Genomic DNA, 17,418 nt, shown 5'->3' on the forward strand with positions numbered 1-17,418 from the left:
CAGAAGTCATTGCCCAGGACCCAGCCTGGACCTAGCAGCGTGGTAGAAAAGTCTGGAATGGTTTCTGTGCTCCAGAAGGTCACACCCTAGCGGAGGAGATGGACAGAGAAACTGTGAGAGGGATGCTGTGGGACACAATGGGGGGGGGGGCTCCTAACTCAGACTGGGGAGCAGGGAGACATGGCTTCTGTTCTCAGTTGCCTCATATTCAACAGGCTCTTTACATCAGACCCACTGGTTCTTCCCACATGCTAAGTCAAAGAAAACCTTCAAGTCCTCTCTGGGGTGCCCTGATAGAGACTTAAGGATTATGTCATCTGGCCTCCCCAGGTCTCACCTGTGAAGATGTGTGTTCTTGTGACCCGGCTCCCTTGGAAGCAGGAGTTACTTGCCTGATGGCCTCATCCCATACTGGACAGGGGTATGAGCTGCTCTGGGCCTTCTGTGATGATCCATACTCAACTTGCTGCCTTTGTTCCCATGATTCCACTGCTCCCAGGGCTGGGGGACATTGAATTTATGGGAAGAAGTGAATTCCACTGAGTCACGGAGCTTGGCCTCTTACTCATAATAGAAGCCAGAGGGGGCTTCCATCCCTAGCCACCTCCCCTTCCTCCTGAGGACAGAGGGTGGCCTGCCCATAATCTTTTAGGGTATCTGTGCTTCCCACCCTTTGAGAGGCCTGTGGGTATCATCTCCCTCATCTCCAGCTGACCACTGATACGGCCAAATTGACTCTGAGGGCAGGAATCTTGTTCCTCAAACTGAACCCTTTAGATTCTGTTCTGGCACCTGAGAACAGTTTCGGTATCTTTTAAAATTGTAAATATAGTACCTGACCATGATCGGAAAAAAACCCCACCACAAATATTTGGGGCCTACTTTGTGAAAATGCAGAGGCAAATTAGGCATGGTCCTTGCCCTTAAAGTACCCACAGTCCACTATTATTCTCTGTTGGATGGTTCTCACTGCTGGTCAGTACTTGTGAGACAAGTCCTTTACTAGCCCCTCCAAAACCACCCATTCCTTCTAATCTGAGTATGGCAAAGGATAGGCTCCTGTGGCAGCAGATGACTGTTTGGCTGCCTACCCACTCCCCACAATGCCTGGAGCTACCTATGGCCTGGGATGGTGACTTGAGTGTCCATGTACCCCACAACCCTTCGCCAGGGATGGGCACTTCCCTTTGTAGGCACTTGATAAACTCCTGCATGAGGAATTGCAGTAGCAAGTACATAAAGGGATCTATTCTGGGGTCAGACTCCCTGTGGGGTGCCTAAGTCACCACTTGGGTGGCCTTTAGGACAGAGCATGCCCTTTGTCAGTTCACTTCCGTGAATGGCCAGTCTGACTCAGCTATTAAGTGGCCATGACAACCGAATGGATTTGAAGTTTAAAGTTTAAAAAAAAAAAATTAAAAAAAAAAAAAAAAAGAAGTTTAAAGAAAAAGTTTAAAGATGTCCTAAGGAACATCTTATTTTGAGGGAGTGGGGGATGGGATCCTGGGATCACTTGAATATCTGTCATTCCAAACGGAAGAGTTATTTCCTGTTCTGTTCTCTCAAGTGTGTCAGGTGGATCCATAATGGCAGCCAGAGAAATCAGAAGTGAGACAGAATGGGACTGGAAATGTGCAGAAGTCATCCTGTGGATCGCAGAGTAGGGTTTTCTCCACTTTTCAGTTGGACGACTCAACAGGATTTTGCTTTTGTTTTTGTTTTTTCATTTTTAGGTGTTTTAGAAAATAAAGGGGTCTAGTTAAAGTAACTGCGCTCAAAGGCCTCATGTAGCACTGTGCTAGAAGGGGCTGGGCTGGGGAGCAAGACTTGCATCTTGGTTATGTCCCCTTCTCGCTGTCTGTGGCCTTTGGGAAATCACTCACTCACTCTGAGCTTCAGCTTCCTCACCTGTGAAATAACCCACCCACAGAGTTATTCAGAAGATTTAAGATTAAATGGAAAGCCCCGCACCTAGACTAGGGCTAGGGCTTCAGGGACGCTCAGGAGGATGATAGTGACATGCTAATCACAATAACGGAATGCTAGGCTCTCTGCTTGCCCTGCTGCTGCCTCACCAGGGACTGTCTGCGTCACCCAAACACTGCATGGCTCCCTACTGTCTGTATCTTTCTGTGTGTTCAGATGTGATTATCTTCTCCCCAGTAGCAGTTCTAATGCTGGCGGCAGCCTCAGAGAAGCGACATACAGCATGGAGACTGGCATGTCATTAACTCCATCCACTCAGCACATTCATAAAAAGGCGGTAGGGGGAGGGATTCAAGAAGAAAGAATAATTGAAATAGTGCCCACCATTCTGATAGCCACTCAGTCATATTCCGGTCCGGCCGGCACAAGGGCAGGGTCGGGAGCGCGACTCTAACTTCCTCTCCGGCTCTGTTAGGCTGAGCATCTTCTCGCAGGGTCTGATCCCAGCATTTGTGTCTTTTGTGCTACCTGGAGCTAAAGTCAAGATAATTATTTCTTCTGTTACCCAGAGGAAAAATTGTAATCTGCTCCAGGGCAGGATGAGAACCCAGCAGAGTTGGGTTCATGGAAGGAACTTTTGTGTGAGCATTCGGGGCTGTATCAGACTGTGTGTTCTGTAGCAGACTGTGTGTTCTATTCTATGGGTGATTTAAGGTAGGAGGACTTTTCATTCAACTTTCCTTTACTGCACGTGCTTATCCATACCAGATGAGATCTTATTTTGCCTGACTTCTCATACAGCCACTTATTTTTTCATTTTTGTCTGTATACATAAATGTTTCAGTGTATGTTTAAAAGATCCTAGGGACTTTTGGAGGGCATCTGGCTGGCTCAGTTGGTAGAGACTGGGACTCTTGATTTCAGGGTCATGAGTTTGAGCCCCATATTAGCTGTAGAGATTATTTTATTTTATTAATTAATTTTTAAAATATTTCATTCACTTGTGAGAGACAGAGAGAGGCACAGACATAGGCAGAGGGAGAAGCAGGCTCCCTGCGGGAAACCTGATGCAGGACTTGATCCCGGAACCCCAGGATCATGACTTAAGCCGAAGGGAGATGCTCAGCCACTGAGCCACCCAGGTGTCCCTGGAGAGATTACTGTGAAGAAAAAAAAAAAAAAAAAAAAAAAGGCTGTTTTTTCCAATCAGGATTCAATTACAGTCCTTACGTTGTCATAGGTTGATCTGACTTTTAGAATTCTTAGAATGCTTGTAATCAGTAGTTTCCCAAGGGAGGAGGATTTTCGGCCCTGGTACTGATTTTGTAGCTAGCCATTGGTAAGGCATGGCTTTATTCTCCATATAAGCAGAGGTGGACACAGATGCCTCCCCTTCACGGTGCTTATCTGCTCTCACTGCTCAACCCTCCCTCTTAGAATCACCCACTTCCTGATCTTTCATCTTTTCATTCTTAAACAAAAATATGATCATTTGAGATTATTTTACTTCTTTATATGTTTGAAGACCAAGCTGAAGGACAAGTTCAGCTTCAGAAATTTCACCTTTAGATCTTCAGCCAAGAAGCCTTCTGTGTTTGCTTTAACTGGACCATGCAAGTGGAACACTGCGTTTTTGATAGAGCTTGCTGCCTAACTTTCCTAGAAATAATCTGGATCCTATTTGGGAACCAGGAAGAAACACTTGAGCATGTAGAGAAGCCCACCCAGCCACGCACATGATGGGGTAAGTTTGTGCTTCTCACGCCTGTTGGCCTTGGGAGGAGGTAGATGGAGCATAGATGGTGAGGAGGTATTTCCTGGCTAAAAATAGGAACAGGATGTTTTGAGACAGGGGCTTTTGCTCCCATAAGGCTCTGTGCACAACGCTGCAGTTAATGCAGTCACCACAGGTGGTAGTTCAGCTCATAACGGCAGGTTTTGCACATGTCCCTAAGTGGACTGCAGGGTGAGCTAGGAGAAGCTGAAGTAGCAAAGTCAGAAAGGCAGTCATGTTCCGTCTGCAGGAAGGACCTTTCAACCAGGGACCTCTCGTGATAAGATTTATATTGTTAGGTGGCCCGTTGTACATCACATGCCAGTGTTTACCTTGGATTGAGGGCCGCAGCATTCCATGCTCATTCAGGCTTTCATACTGTTCTGTTTTGTGCATGTCAGAGTCCTTCCTGTTGGCCGTTGCCTACCTCTCCCTGCCACCACACTTCTCTGCTTCTCCCAGGTAGGGAGCATGCTGCTCTTGGCCCCTGGTGCACTTACATGTATTCAATTCCTCTGTTACAAGCACGTCCCATGCTGTGTTGTCAGGTTTCTTGCCAGACCCCCCCTACCACTAAGCTTAATGCCTGGTACATAAGGGCACACCCCATTTGTGTGGAGGTTTGAGGGGTCTGCCTGTAGCACTCTGTGTTGGTTATGTTGGGGGACTTGTGAGGAGGAGGAGGTGTGTTCTTGGGGATACTTGTTTTTAGAGACAGGAGATGTGGAAAATAGGTAAGTAATAGTATAAGATGGAAGGCAGAGAATATCAGAGGAGGCAGGTATGGCCACCCCACCTCCTTGCTGCTGTGCAAATCATACTACTTAATCTTTACCTCTACAGTCCTTGACAGTTTATCGAGCACCTTCCACTTGCAATCTCTCATGCCATGAACATGATATCATTACCCTCTGTTTTGTAAATGACAAAACTGTGGCTCAGTGGAGTGAAATGGCATGCTAAGGGCTACTTAATTAGTAATGGTAGAGCTAGGACCGCAGTGCAGTTTTCTGATACTAAGGCTAGTTTCCTTTCTCCTTTTTGTCACTTGTCTCAGGTTGGTAACCTGGGACCTGAGGAGGAGAAAGGACTCCACCTGGAACCACAGATGTAATTAATGACTTGATACAGGTGTGAGCCAGGTGTGAGCTTCTATGTGGCCAGTGAGTGGGGAGGGAGAAGTAGGGAGAGCACAAACATCGAACAGTGTTCAGTGGAAATAGAAAGCAAGACACAAGCTCGGGCTGTGTTTATAATTTTAAATTTGATAATAGTCACATTACAAAAGTAAAAATAGAAGATGGAGTTAAGGGGCACCTGGGTAGCTCAGTTGGTTAAGCGTCTGCCTTCAGCTCAGGTCATAATCCCAGGGTCTCGGGATCGAGCCCCACGTTGAGTTCCCTGCTTGGCATGGAGTCTGTTTCTCCCTCTCCTTCTGCTGTTCCTCCTTCTGTGCTCTGTCTCTGTCAAATAGATAATAAAATCTTAAAAACAAAAAAAGTTAACCATTTAAAAAAAAGATGGTTGATTTTAATATATTTTATTTAACCCAGTATCTACAAAATATTATTTTATTATGCAATTGACATTAAAGTTATCAGTCCAACATTCTTACATTCTGTTTTTCTGTGTAATTTAAATTTATAAAGTATCTCAGTATGGATTAGTCACACTGCTAGGGCTCCATGGCCGCCTGTGGCTAGTGACTCCTGTACCAGGTGAAGTTGGGTTGTATGGATTTTATATATTTCAACCATTACATGAAGCATTTATTATCATATTGCCTAATGGCTTAGGAAATGAAGACCAGAGAGGTTACATAACTTGCCTGAGATCACAAAGCTGGAAAGTGAGAGCTGGTTTGTGACCCAGGTCTGTCCCTCCTCTTCCCCTGTGCTTGATCTGAGCCTGGAAGGATGGTGGAATTGAATAGGTGGAAATGAGCAATGGCCTTGAGGTTGTGATATTACCCCCGAGGGTGTGACTTGCTGCTGGTGTTGATACTACTGTGTGCAGTGGACAAGGGGCGGGGTGTCTGGGGACAGAGCAGGGGTAGCTAGTTTCCAAACCATTGTTAGACTTTGTTAACCATTGTTAGACTTTTGAGGATGTGGCTGAGGGATCACAGGAGAGTGAAGAGAAGGCTTGTCTTCAAATGTCAGAGCAGAAGTTAAGGGAGCCCGTTCACTATGTGGTGAGCCTGTTATATATGTGAAGGTTCAGGTTATAACTCGCAGAGAGAACTCAGCCAGGGCCAGGTTGTAAGGGCCAAGTACACATGTTTGCCCTCCCTATGCTAAGGCAGGAGAGCCTACAGTTTGTCTGAGTTTTATCCCTTTCCTAGAAGATGATAGTTTCCTGGAGGGGAAACTGGCTTAGGTGGACCATGTGCCTGCCCCTTGGGCAACCAAGTGGGTTCTAAATTTGTTTTTCTTGTTTTATTCACAAACATCACAATAGCAATAACAATAAACTCTTTAAATTCCTGGCATTCTGGCCCATTAGTGTTCATTTTACAACGTTCTCTTGCAATCATCTATTTTTCCATTTGTGGAGGGGGGCAAAAAGGTTTTTGCTAGAATTATAATTTTAGCGTGGATGGAGTTTATTTTGTTTCTGCCTTTACCATAAACATTTTTCTATTTTTATAGTGTGTGTGCTATGTTAATGGCCTCAGAGGATATCACTGAATTCTACATATAATTTCTTTGTTTCTATGGATGGATGTTTAGATGGTTTCAAAATTGACATGGTTAATACTCCAGTCTACGACCTCATGCCTAGGTTTCTTTTCTATCTTTTGTAATTAGATTATAAAATCAGGTCACTAAGATTTATAAATATATTTATGAATTACTTTAATTACTTTTAAACATAATTTAATTACATTTAAATGGGATATAATTAAATATAATTGTATTTATAAGTAATATGTAATTATAATTATACATTAAAAACTAATTTTTAAAGATTTATTTATTTATTTATTTATTTGAGAGAAAGTGAGTGCAAATACAAGCAGGAAGGGGTAAAGAGGGAGGGAGAGAGAGAATTTCACACTGAGTGCGGATCCTGATGCGGGGTTTGATCCCAGGACTCTGAAATCATGACCTGAGCCAAAACCAAGAGTCAGACCCTTAACTGGCTGCATCCCTAAAAGGTGTCCCTAAATCTTCTAGGTGTCCTTAAAATTATTTCTTTATAATAAAAACCCCAGCCTTTGAATTCTAAGCCAGAAAGCTACAAACATTTTAAAATGTGTTGGTTGTTCTGAGATCTTGCTTTCATTTTCTTGATGTATTGCTTCTGCTGTTGACCCCTGCCAGCTTTATTGAGATATAATTGACATACAGCACTGTATAATAAATTTAAGGTAGACAGTACATACTTCCACTTTCCCAGCATCAAGTGTTAATGCGAGCTCACCGTTTTTGTCACAAAAATCACGAGATTCAAAGTTTTGCTAAACTTAACAAAGGTAAAGATATGCCAAGTGTTTGTGTGTACTTACTTCCTCATATACCTCTTGGGACATCACTGATGTCACCATCCAGAGGAATGGGTGAGGCCACCATCAGTGTTGGGGTGCCTTCCTAGAGGAAGGGTGGTTCAACAGTTCCTTACCTGATGGTGAGGGCCAAGCCCCAATACCCACTGCCTTCAAGTCTGGGCATAGCACTCCCCGAAATTCAGCCTCAGTTTCCCACAGTGGCACAAAAGGAGAATAGAACTCCATCCTGAACTGAACACAGCCTGCATGAAAGGGATGACTTTCCCACTTCCTTCCACATTTCCTATTGCATGTGGATCTGTCCCAGGCTTTGGAGGCAGAGAGATGTGTGGTGGTAGGCATGTGATTTAGTCTCTCGTTGGCTCATTTTTCATCTAAAATGAGAACAACGGCAGTCTCCTTGTGAGGTCTCCAGGAGGGTGAAATGTGTTTATCCTTGAAAAGTAGAAAGAACAGTGCTTGGCACATAATTAGTACTCCATGAAGCTTATAAATGTGGGTCTGAATCTCAGTCCCAACACTTCCTAGATGCTACTTTGTGCAAATCTCTTAACCTTTCTCTTCTTGAGCTTCCTCTTCTGTAAAATGGGATTATAACACCTGCCTCACAAAGGTGCTAGGGGGTTTTAGTGAGATGGTGTGTAGCACAGAGCGCTGCACATCAAAGCTCCTGCATAAAGGGAGCCGAAAGTGAAACATTGTTATTGTTATTATTATTATTTTTAAGATTTTACGTATTTATTTGACATAGAGGACAAGCAGGGGGAGCAGCAGGCAGAGGGAGAAGCAGACTCTCCACTGAGCAAGGAACCTTATACAGGCTCGATCGCAGGACCCTGGGATCACGACCTGAACCAAAGGCAGACGCCCAACTGACTGAACCACCCAGGCGACCCAAAATATTGTCTTTAAAAATTTTTATTTTCTACTCTACAGAAGGGAGAGCTTTGTCCCTTTACACTGGTCTAAGCAGCACTTCTATTGTAATGAGCTCTTAGGTTTTGATCATTCTTGTTACGGTGTATTTGTATGTCTCTATGTTGTAGGTTTGAGGCCATCCTGAAACAAAGAGGGAAGCAAAGCAACATTTTCGTGTCCCTGAAGCTGTTGACAGGTTTTAGTGAAATCTTGTTTTGAAGGTTAGTAAGTGCATAATTTCACAGAGAGAGGGTGATATTTCATATACTTAGTAATTTAGTGGCTTCTCCTCCCAGTTGGCATCAAAAGAAACTGGCAGGTGTATGGAAGGTATCACGTGTTTCATTATGCTCCGATGATATTTGTCTGAATGAAGAGATAAAGGGCACAATCTTTTGGAAATGCAAAGAAAGAATGGAAGAGGCACTAGAGCACAGCCTACCCATCCCCTCCTCCTGTCTCTCCAGCTCGTCCTCATCTTCCTGTTGGAGATGAGGTGTCTCCCCGAGGCTGCCTCCCCGGACCATCTGGACTGGATGACTGGCCTTTCTCTATGGTGGCATACTGGACCACTGTGGTTCTCTCGTACCAGTCTTTCTCCCTCCGGAGGCAGAGACCTGCCGTAGTCACCCATGTATCCTTCTTACCTAGCCCGGGGCCTGAACAGCATAGGACTCCATAAGTGTGTTGGCTTAATGGATGAACTTGCAGAAATCTGCCCATGATGCTAGAAGGTACATGCTAGAAGGACAATGACAGGTGGATTTGCAAAAGAAAGGCAAGTGGAAGGTAAATGCCATTTTCTGCATGGGCAGAGGATGAATGAAAACCATAGTGTTTGTTTGGAAAACACGTAGGACATCCCTTTGCTTCTGCTGCCCTTGTACCTTGTGAGACATTGTCTGTCCTCTCATCCCAGCTGTTTCTTATCCCTAAGCATCCTCTTTCTTTCAGCCTCTCACCAGTTCCCAACTGTGCCATCAACCTGTGCCTAAGATTTGGGGTGAGGATAGTTCTGTGTCATGTTTCATGTCTAATTTTTTCCCTGTGTTATGGGAAAAACCTGAACTCTGGGTGTGTTACAGAAAGGATGAATATTTCCTTTAATCCTCATGCCTTGTGAGTTAGACAAGAGCCAGAGAGAGCCTCACTGGCTTTCCTTGAACAGCAGTAACTGGTGGAAGGTGTAGGAATAAGTTGGTGTGAAATTCACTTTGCTCTAGAAATGTTGGCTGTGGGGCCTCTGGTTTGTCACTGCTCACCTGGGAAGTCCAACCTACCTTAACAATCGTCTTCTCTACTGAACACATATTGTATGCTGAGCAGTGTACTGGGAGCTTCACAGATATTATCTCAGATACTCACATTTAAGGACCAACGTGAATCCCCTACATCTTCCAGGAAGCCCGGCCAGACTGAAGTCAGCAGCATGACACAGTGCTAAGAGGAGGATTTGAGAGGGAGCCAAGAAGTTGGAGTTCTAGTTTGGCTCTGTTGGAAACCAGTGATGTGGCCTTCTCTCTGCCAGTGGTCCTGCTTTCTTATGTATGAAAATGGGATGGGGAGAAGCAATCAGATTTCTCAGTTCCGCATTTCGTGTCCTCAATGTATCTACTCCAACCCAACCTGCTCTCTTCTTTGCCTGAGTTATTTTAGATTGCAGGTCAGAATTACATCTTTTAGTAGTGCTCTGTGCTCTGAGTGAGTCTTATCTCCTAGCGATACTCTGATCTTCCTGTGACAAAGACTTTATCTTGTTCTCTTAAATGCTTAACTCTGGGCCTACCACATTGGTGAAATATGATTCTGTTACCCTTGTGTGAGGCCTTGGCACATCTTGGGTATGTGTTGTCCTGAGACGGTTGTTTCTGGGCCTCTTCAGTCTTTCTCACATTATGAACTGAGGTTAAGTTGTCAGGGCCACTTTCAAATAAATTGGACTTTAAATGTGATGAACTTCTACTTAACCATTGTTTTTCCGCTGGTTGGTTAGTGCCTTTTGTGTCCTAAGACATCTTTGCCTGCTCCAAGTTCATGAAGATACTCTCCTATATTTGCTTCTAGAAGTGTTATCGTTTGAACTTTCACACACAGGTTTAAGATCCTTCTCAAATTAATTGTATGGATAAAGTGAAGTAGAGGTCAAAGGTCATTTTTTTTTTTTCCTGTGTTGATATCCAGACATTTTGGAACAGTTTATTAAGAAGATTTTTCTTTCTCCATTGAATTTCATTGGTACCGCTGTAAAAAATTGATACTGTATATGTGTGGGCCTATTTAGGGATTTTGTGGTTTTTTTCCTTGATCTACTTGTTTGTCCCTACACCAATTACACAGTGTCTTGATTACTTTGGTTTTATAATAAATTGTTAATATAAGTCCTTTAACTTTGTTCTTCTAATATTGCTTTTGCTATTCTAGGTCCTTTGTATTTCCTTATAAATTTTAGACTTAGCTTGTTAGTGTCTACAAAATAACTGGGAATTTTGACTGAGAATGCATTGAGGCTGTATCAATGTGGAAGAGTTCTCCAGAGAGGTAGAACTTCCTCTCTCACACACACACATGCACATGTGTGCATGCACAGACACAGTGTATTCTATTTTTAGAAAGCTGGTAGTGGGGATCCCTGGGTGGCTCAGCGGTTTGGCGCCTGCCTTTGGCCCAGGGTGCGATCCTGGAGTCCCGGGATTGAGTTCCGCGTCGGGCTCCCAGCATGGAGCCTGCTTTTCCCTCCTCCTGTGTCTCTGCCTCTCTCTCTCTATCATGAATAAATAAATACATCTTTAAAAAAAAAAAAAAAGAAAGCTGGTAGTGATGCTCTGAGTTGATTTTGAGACCAATAATGTAAAATACATATTTTTAAAATTTATTTGACATAGAGAGACAGAGTGCAAAAGCACAAGCAGGGGGAGCACGAGAGGGAGAAGCAGCAGGGAGCCCCATGCAAGGCTGGATCCCAAGAATCCAGGATCATGGCCTGAGTTGGAGGCAGTTGCTTAACCAACTGAGTCACCCAGGAGCCCCTGTAATGTGCATATTTTTGATAAACACTGGTGCAGTTAAGGAGAGAAGGACCTATAAAATAAGTGATTACCATCTACTGGAAAGTGCCACCAAGATGTGTACAGAGAGCTCTAGGACACAAGGGTAGAGAGCCAAACCAAGCAGTGTCCTGGAGAGTCTGGGAAAGCCTCCCAGAAGTCCTTGAAGAGTTGGCATAGAAAAGGAAGCATTTAACATATTTGACAAGAGGGTTGGGAGAGGTATTTGAGCTTGAGGATGACAGCAGTGGTGCGAGTGGGAAATGGTGAGGTAGGATGGGTGTACTCTAGTTAATTTAGTCCAGATGAAATGTGAGGGCTGAGGGAGTGGCAGAAGGTGAGGTTACAGATAACAACAGAAGGAACAAAAATCATAAAAGCTCCCCTGCAACAGTCTAAAAAAAAGTTCACATTTTATCTCTACCCTGTGTGGTCATGATTTCGAACAGAACAACCAGACCCAAAGGAGACCCAGTTCTGGAAGCCAGATCTTCTAACCCACTGATGCAGTTATCCTTCCATTCATGTGGCTTCTCAGAAGATCTACCCAGACACATAAATTGTGCTCTTTGAACCATTTACCGAAGTGAAAATGCTAGTCCCTTACAGGACATTGTACAAGGTGGAGAGTGAGCTCACTCCATCTGTTTTTCCTCATTCCCTGTGTAGGCTTGCCTCATCTGCCAGGCAAAGTCATGGGAACCTGTGAGAGAGTGATAACCTCCTACATCTCCAACATGGCATTATTCTAGATGCTTTCTGACTATTGACCCAATGAATCTTCACAACAGTTCTTTGTGATGTTATTATTTCCATTCCATAGATAAGGAAACTGAGGTACCTAGAATTAAGTGACCTACCTAAAGTCACACATCAAGCAATTAGCAAAGCTGCGTTTTAGGTGAAATCTCTTCTCCTAATCACCACAAGGCTTCTTGTTTGGGTTCAATTTCATCTCTGCTGTGTCCTCAAACCTGGACCTTTGAACAGAGATGTTCATAAAAAGATTTGGCTTTGAGTCTCAATATTGCCAAATCTGATTCTTCCCTAATATAGAGGAAAAGGAAAAGTTTTTCTAGCTAGGAGAAAAAGGATGGCTTCTGGAAGGAGATGGTGTTTTGATGGAGCTTTGGAGAGATGAGTGAAATTTTGCAAAGTAAAAATTGCTGAGAAGGAAGGGCAGCAGTGCCAGCCAAGATGATGTCATTCAACTTTGACCTCCTTCTGTTTACAACTAAAAAACTGGACAGAATGCAAAAGTAACTATTGCAAGAGCCCCAGGAAGTGATAGCAGACAGAAAGGAGATGGGACCTAAAACTTGGACAATGACCCGAAATGGCCTTTGTCACAGAGAGTTGCACGATGGTATGGGAGGCTAAAACTCTGAGATAGCCCCACCTTTCAGGCAGAGGAACATGGCAAAGGAGCCTCCAGAGAGTGGGAGGAAATCTCTGAGAGGAGAGAGCTGGGAAAAAGGCCATACTCCCTCTGTGTATGGACTAATATAAGTCATGGGCATGCTCCAAGGTGTGTATGGATGGAATAGACCTGAAGAAGCATGGCAAAGGTTTGGAGTACTTAACTATGAAATCAACACTACCCAGGTCCTGGAGAAACCCAGAGTTACCTATATGACAGGCAGACCCAATTAGCCTAGCAAAGGCTTTGAAACCCAAACTGGCATAAAGCCACCAAAGTTGAGACAGAATTTTCAATCTGAACCTACCTGGGTTAATTGTACATAAAATAAATAAAAATATCAACATTTTTTCCAGAGAATTTAAGCAGGATTCAGTCTCATAACATGTTATCCAAAAGGCCAGGATACAATCCAAATTTTCTCAATGTAAAAGAGCCAGGAAATTCTGAATGATACTCAAGGGAAAAGACCATAATAGGTGCTAACCCTGAAATGACTCAATGGTGGAATTATGAGACAGACTTACAGTAGCTATTATAAAAATTCTTCACTCTTGAAATGAACAAGATAGAAATTATCAGCAGAAAAATAGAAACTATGCAAAACAACCTGATGGAAATTTTAGAACTGAAAAGATGGCATCAGAAAGTAATAAATTCATTGCAATGGGCTTAGTGACAGAAAAGAGATAACAGAGGAAAAAGATCTGTGAATTTGAAGATAGATCAATAGAAATAATACAGTATTTTATATTTGTAAATATATGCTTTTATCGGGGGAAAAATGAACAGCATCTTAGGATACCATGGGACATCAACAAGTTGAAAATTCATGTGGTTGGAGTCCCAGCCCAGAAGGTGGGGGGAAAAAAGGTAATGGTACAGAAAAATTTGAAGGTAAAATGGCTAAAAATGTCCCAAATTTGGGGAAAGACATAAGCTAACAAGTTAAAGAATCTCAGTGTGGGGCACCTGGGTGGCTTAGTTGGTTAAGTGTCTGACTCTTGCTTTTGGCTCAGGGTCTTAGGATCGAGCCCCATGTCCAGCTCTGTGATCAGTGGGGAGTCTGCTTGAGATTCTTTCTCTCCCTATGCCCCTCCTCCAACTCATGGGTGCACTTTCATTCTCTCTCAAATAAATAAGCAAATCTTTAAGGAAAAAAATAAAAAGAATCTCAGTAAATCCTAAATAGGATAAACTCAGTGGCAACTACTCAGCCACATCATAAACTGCTAAACATGAAAGATAAAAAATCTGGGAGCAACCAGAAAAAGACACATACGTCAGGCAAACCTATTAAAACAACCATAGACTTCTCATTTCTAACCATGTGAGCCAGGGACAGTGAAATAACATCTTGAATGTACAAAAAGAAAAGGTGTGTCAACTTAGAATTTTATATCCAGAAAAAATATCCTTTAGGAGTGAAGGAAAGATTGGGATCCCTGGGTGGCGCAGCAGTTTGGCGCCTGCCTTTGGCCCAGGGCGCGATCCTGGAGACCCGGGATCGAGTCCCACGTCGGGCTCCCTGCATGGAGCCTGCTTCTCCCTCTGCCTGTGTCTCTGCCTCTCTCTCTCTCTCTCTCTCTCTCTCACTATCATAAATAAATAAAAAATAAAAAAAATATATTAGGAGTGAAGGAAAAATAAAGATCTCAGATGAAGGAAAATCAAGAAATTTCATTTTTAGCAGACCTGCTCTAGAACTGCTTTTTTTTTTTTTTCTAGAACTGTTAATGGAAGTTTTTCAGGCTGAAGGAAGGTGATACCAGTGGGAAACTGCTTTTATTCTAAAGATTTTATTTATTCATGAGAGACACAGAGAGACAGAGACATAGGCAGAGGGAGAAGCAGGCTCCCTTGCTGGGAGCCCAATGTGGGGACTTGATCCCAGGACCCCCGGGATCACGACCTGAGCCAAAGGCAGAGATGCTCAACCACTGAGCCACCCAGGTGCCCCTCAGTGGGAAACTTTGAACTTGAATGAAAGAAGAATAAAAAAAATGATACATAAATATATAACACTGCAGATTCCTGTTAGTAAACCTACAGACAAAAATACAAAAGTAAGCAAACATCCTCTCTAATGCCATGACATGGGGGTAACTATAGATAACTGGCAATATTTTGGATATGATTCCTTCAAGTTGTTTTCTCTGTGAATAGCATTTCTTTTTCTCTTCCCTCCCTCTCTTCCAATTAAGATTATATATAGAATATATGGTTTTATAATATTCCTTACCAGTTCACATTGTATTATACTTTTTTTGTTTAGAAACCTTAGTTACTGACAGTTTTATTAGGTTTGATAATGGTATTTTTGTTGTGTTTTTAAAAAGAATACATTTTAGAAACACACACTGACATATTTATGGATGCAATGCTATGATGTCTGTGATTTGCTTCAAATACCCAAGGTGGGGAGCTGGCTGAATATGGATGAGCTAAGATTGGCCATAAAAAGGGGTGCCTTGGGTGGCTCAGTGGTTGAGCGTTTGCCTTCAGCTCAGGGTGGGATCCTGGAGTCTTGGGATCAAGTCCCATATTGGGCTCCTTGCATGGAGCCTGCTTTTCCTGTCTCTGCCTCTCACTCTCTGCCTCTGTGTCTCTCATGAATAAGTAAATAAAATCTTTAAAAAAGTGGCAGGGGCATCTGGGTGGCTCAGTTGGTTAAGTACCTGACTCTTAGTTTTGGCTCAGGTCATGTCTCAGAGTTGTGTGATCGAGCCCTGTGGCCGACTGCTCACTCAGTGGGGAGTCGGCTTAAAGATTCTCTCCCTTTTCCCCTCCCCGAACTCATGCTGTCTCTCAAGTGAATAACTATATCTTAAAAAAACAAACAAACAAATTGGCCATAAATTGATCACTGCAGACAATGGGTAATGGGTACTTCATGGTTCAATGTACTACTTTCTGTAGTATTCTATATGTATGCAATTCTTCATTAAAAAGCTTTAAGAAATCTTCATGAATGTGATTTTAATTATTTAATCATATCCCATCCTGTGGACATCCCATATTTAAGTATTCCTCTGTTGTGAATTGAGGTGTCTTTAGGTTATATGTGGGCTGAGATGAGACTGCAGTCTTTGAGAGCTTCTTTGATTATTAACTTTTTGGAGATGTGATTACTGAATTAAAGAAGAATGGACAAGGGCACCTGGGTGGCTCAGTGGTTGAGCATCTGCCTTTGGCTCAGGTCTTGATCCCAGTGTCCTGGGATCGAGTCGCACATCAGACTCTTTGCATGGAGCCTGCTTTTCCCTCTGCCTGTGTCTCTGCCTCTCTCTATGTGTCTCTTATGAATAAATAAATAAAATCTTAAAAACAAAAGTAAAAAGTGCCAAGTTTCCTGAAGTAGATGGCACTTTAAAAAAAAAAAAGGGACGCGGGGGAGAATGGATATTTTAATGCTTGGCTGTGTTTTGCCAAATCACTGTTCGGAAGACATGTTGTATGTAGTCTCCATACGAGAGGTATCTAAGAGTGCTCTCATCAGCTCTACGTTATATATATTTTCAGCCTTGGTTAATTTGATGGGGGGGGGGGTGGTATCTTATAGTTTTCATGTGACTTTCCTTGGTTTCCAGGGACATTGACTTCCCCAGCCTCACACTGAATTGGTTCCCATCCTTTCAGGGAGGGAGCAAGGGAGGAGAGTAGGAAAAGGGAAGAGATTTGTTGCTCCTTCCCCATTCCCCACTTTGAAGATGAGAGGCAAACAGACACAGGGAGCCCTGGGTTCAAATCCTGGCTCTGTCACCTACCAGCTACTGACTGTACACCGTCAGCCTCTCCCTGTCTCAGATGTCTTCGGGGAAGAGCTAGGGCAGTCATGCCAGCCTCATGAGGCCGAGGAGACAGAGACTCACCGGGGCCAGCTGGTGCACAGCGCTCCACCGCAGGATGGTAGCTGTTGTTGCTCTTGGGAAGCTGAGGATTAGAGTGTCTCAGAAGGACCTCCTGCTTTCTTGCACGCAGGCAGGAGGGAACTCCAGACTGGGTGTCATTGTCTCCCCCAAGCCCAACCCCAGCCCTGATCCTAACCACACCTGCCCCCACTCCCTGCACAGGGAAGGGCCCGGGCAGGAATTCCTACTCCTGTTTGTATCACTGTCCCTTCACCCTTCATTCTTCGAAGTCTCCCCAGCCTTTCAGCCTCCCGTTGCTGAGAGAGAAAGGCAGGTATCCCCAGCCGGGAAATCCAGCTTGGGGAGCTGGGTGAGCCTGAGGAAGGAATCGAGGAAGGGATTCAGACTTGTCTGCTCCCAGGATTTGTCTGGCTGGGTGGGAATGCATGTTGTGGTGCTTGGGCCAGAGGACTGGGGTGAGCTTCAGGGGCCTGTGTGTGGCACTGTCTCACCTTATTCCTGGGAGCAGAATTCACACCTGGAATGTGATCTTTCCACGGTGGCCCAGCCAAGTGGGCATCGCTGCCTCAACTCACTGGGCCCCTCCCTGGCCCTTCACCTTCCTTGTGCTGTTTCTCTCTGCCCAGGCCCAGACCCCCTCCATTGGACTTGTTCTTACTACATACACACATACCCCTTACAGAAGGTTGAACCCCTGAAACAGAAAAGAGGACTATGGCTCTAAATAACCTGCCTGTTTGCAGACTAGGAGAGAACCCAAAGTACTCTTCCTCTATTTACAGCTTTTGATTGGTGGGAGGTGGGGGTCGTGAGAACCCTTTAGGTTATTGCAACACCAAGCAAGAAGGCTAGAAAACCCTACAGTGCTCAGCTCAGAGCGTGGATGCAGTTGGCTGGGTAGAGAAGCATTTCTCCTGACATCAAGGTTGGGTGCCCAGACCTCAGGGCTACCC

The 17,418-nt window shown here is 43.9% G+C and overlaps 1 protein-coding gene and 1 long non-coding RNA gene across 8 annotated transcripts in view; one reads left to right on the plus strand and one right to left on the minus strand.

Annotated features, from left to right (window-relative positions):
• Positions 1-17,418, plus strand: part of ST6GAL1 (ST6 beta-galactoside alpha-2,6-sialyltransferase 1) — a 122,290-nt gene that overhangs the window by 52,740 nt on the left and 52,132 nt on the right. Inside the window, exon 1 of one of the 7 annotated variants that reach the window (XM_077880025.1) lies at positions 3,523-3,670. The exons of the other annotated variants lie outside the window; for them this stretch is intronic. The gene's annotated coding sequence lies outside the window, so the exon portion shown is untranslated. Of the gene's footprint in view, positions 1-3,522; positions 3,671-17,418 lie in introns of those variants that run through there. 7 annotated transcript variants of the gene reach the window in all.
• Positions 312-16,707, minus strand: LOC144302561 (uncharacterized). Its single transcript, XR_013369464.1, has 4 exons — positions 16,466-16,707; positions 5,018-5,163; positions 2,311-2,460; positions 312-501 (listed from the first exon to the last, which is right to left on the minus strand). It is a non-coding gene; the product is annotated as an uncharacterized LOC144302561 (long non-coding RNA).

The sequence above is a fragment of the Canis aureus genome, chromosome 31 (genome assembly GCF_053574225.1).
Source record: "Canis aureus isolate CA01 chromosome 31, VMU_Caureus_v.1.0, whole genome shotgun sequence".
Classification (NCBI taxonomy): Eukaryota; Metazoa; Chordata; class Mammalia; order Carnivora; family Canidae; genus Canis; species Canis aureus.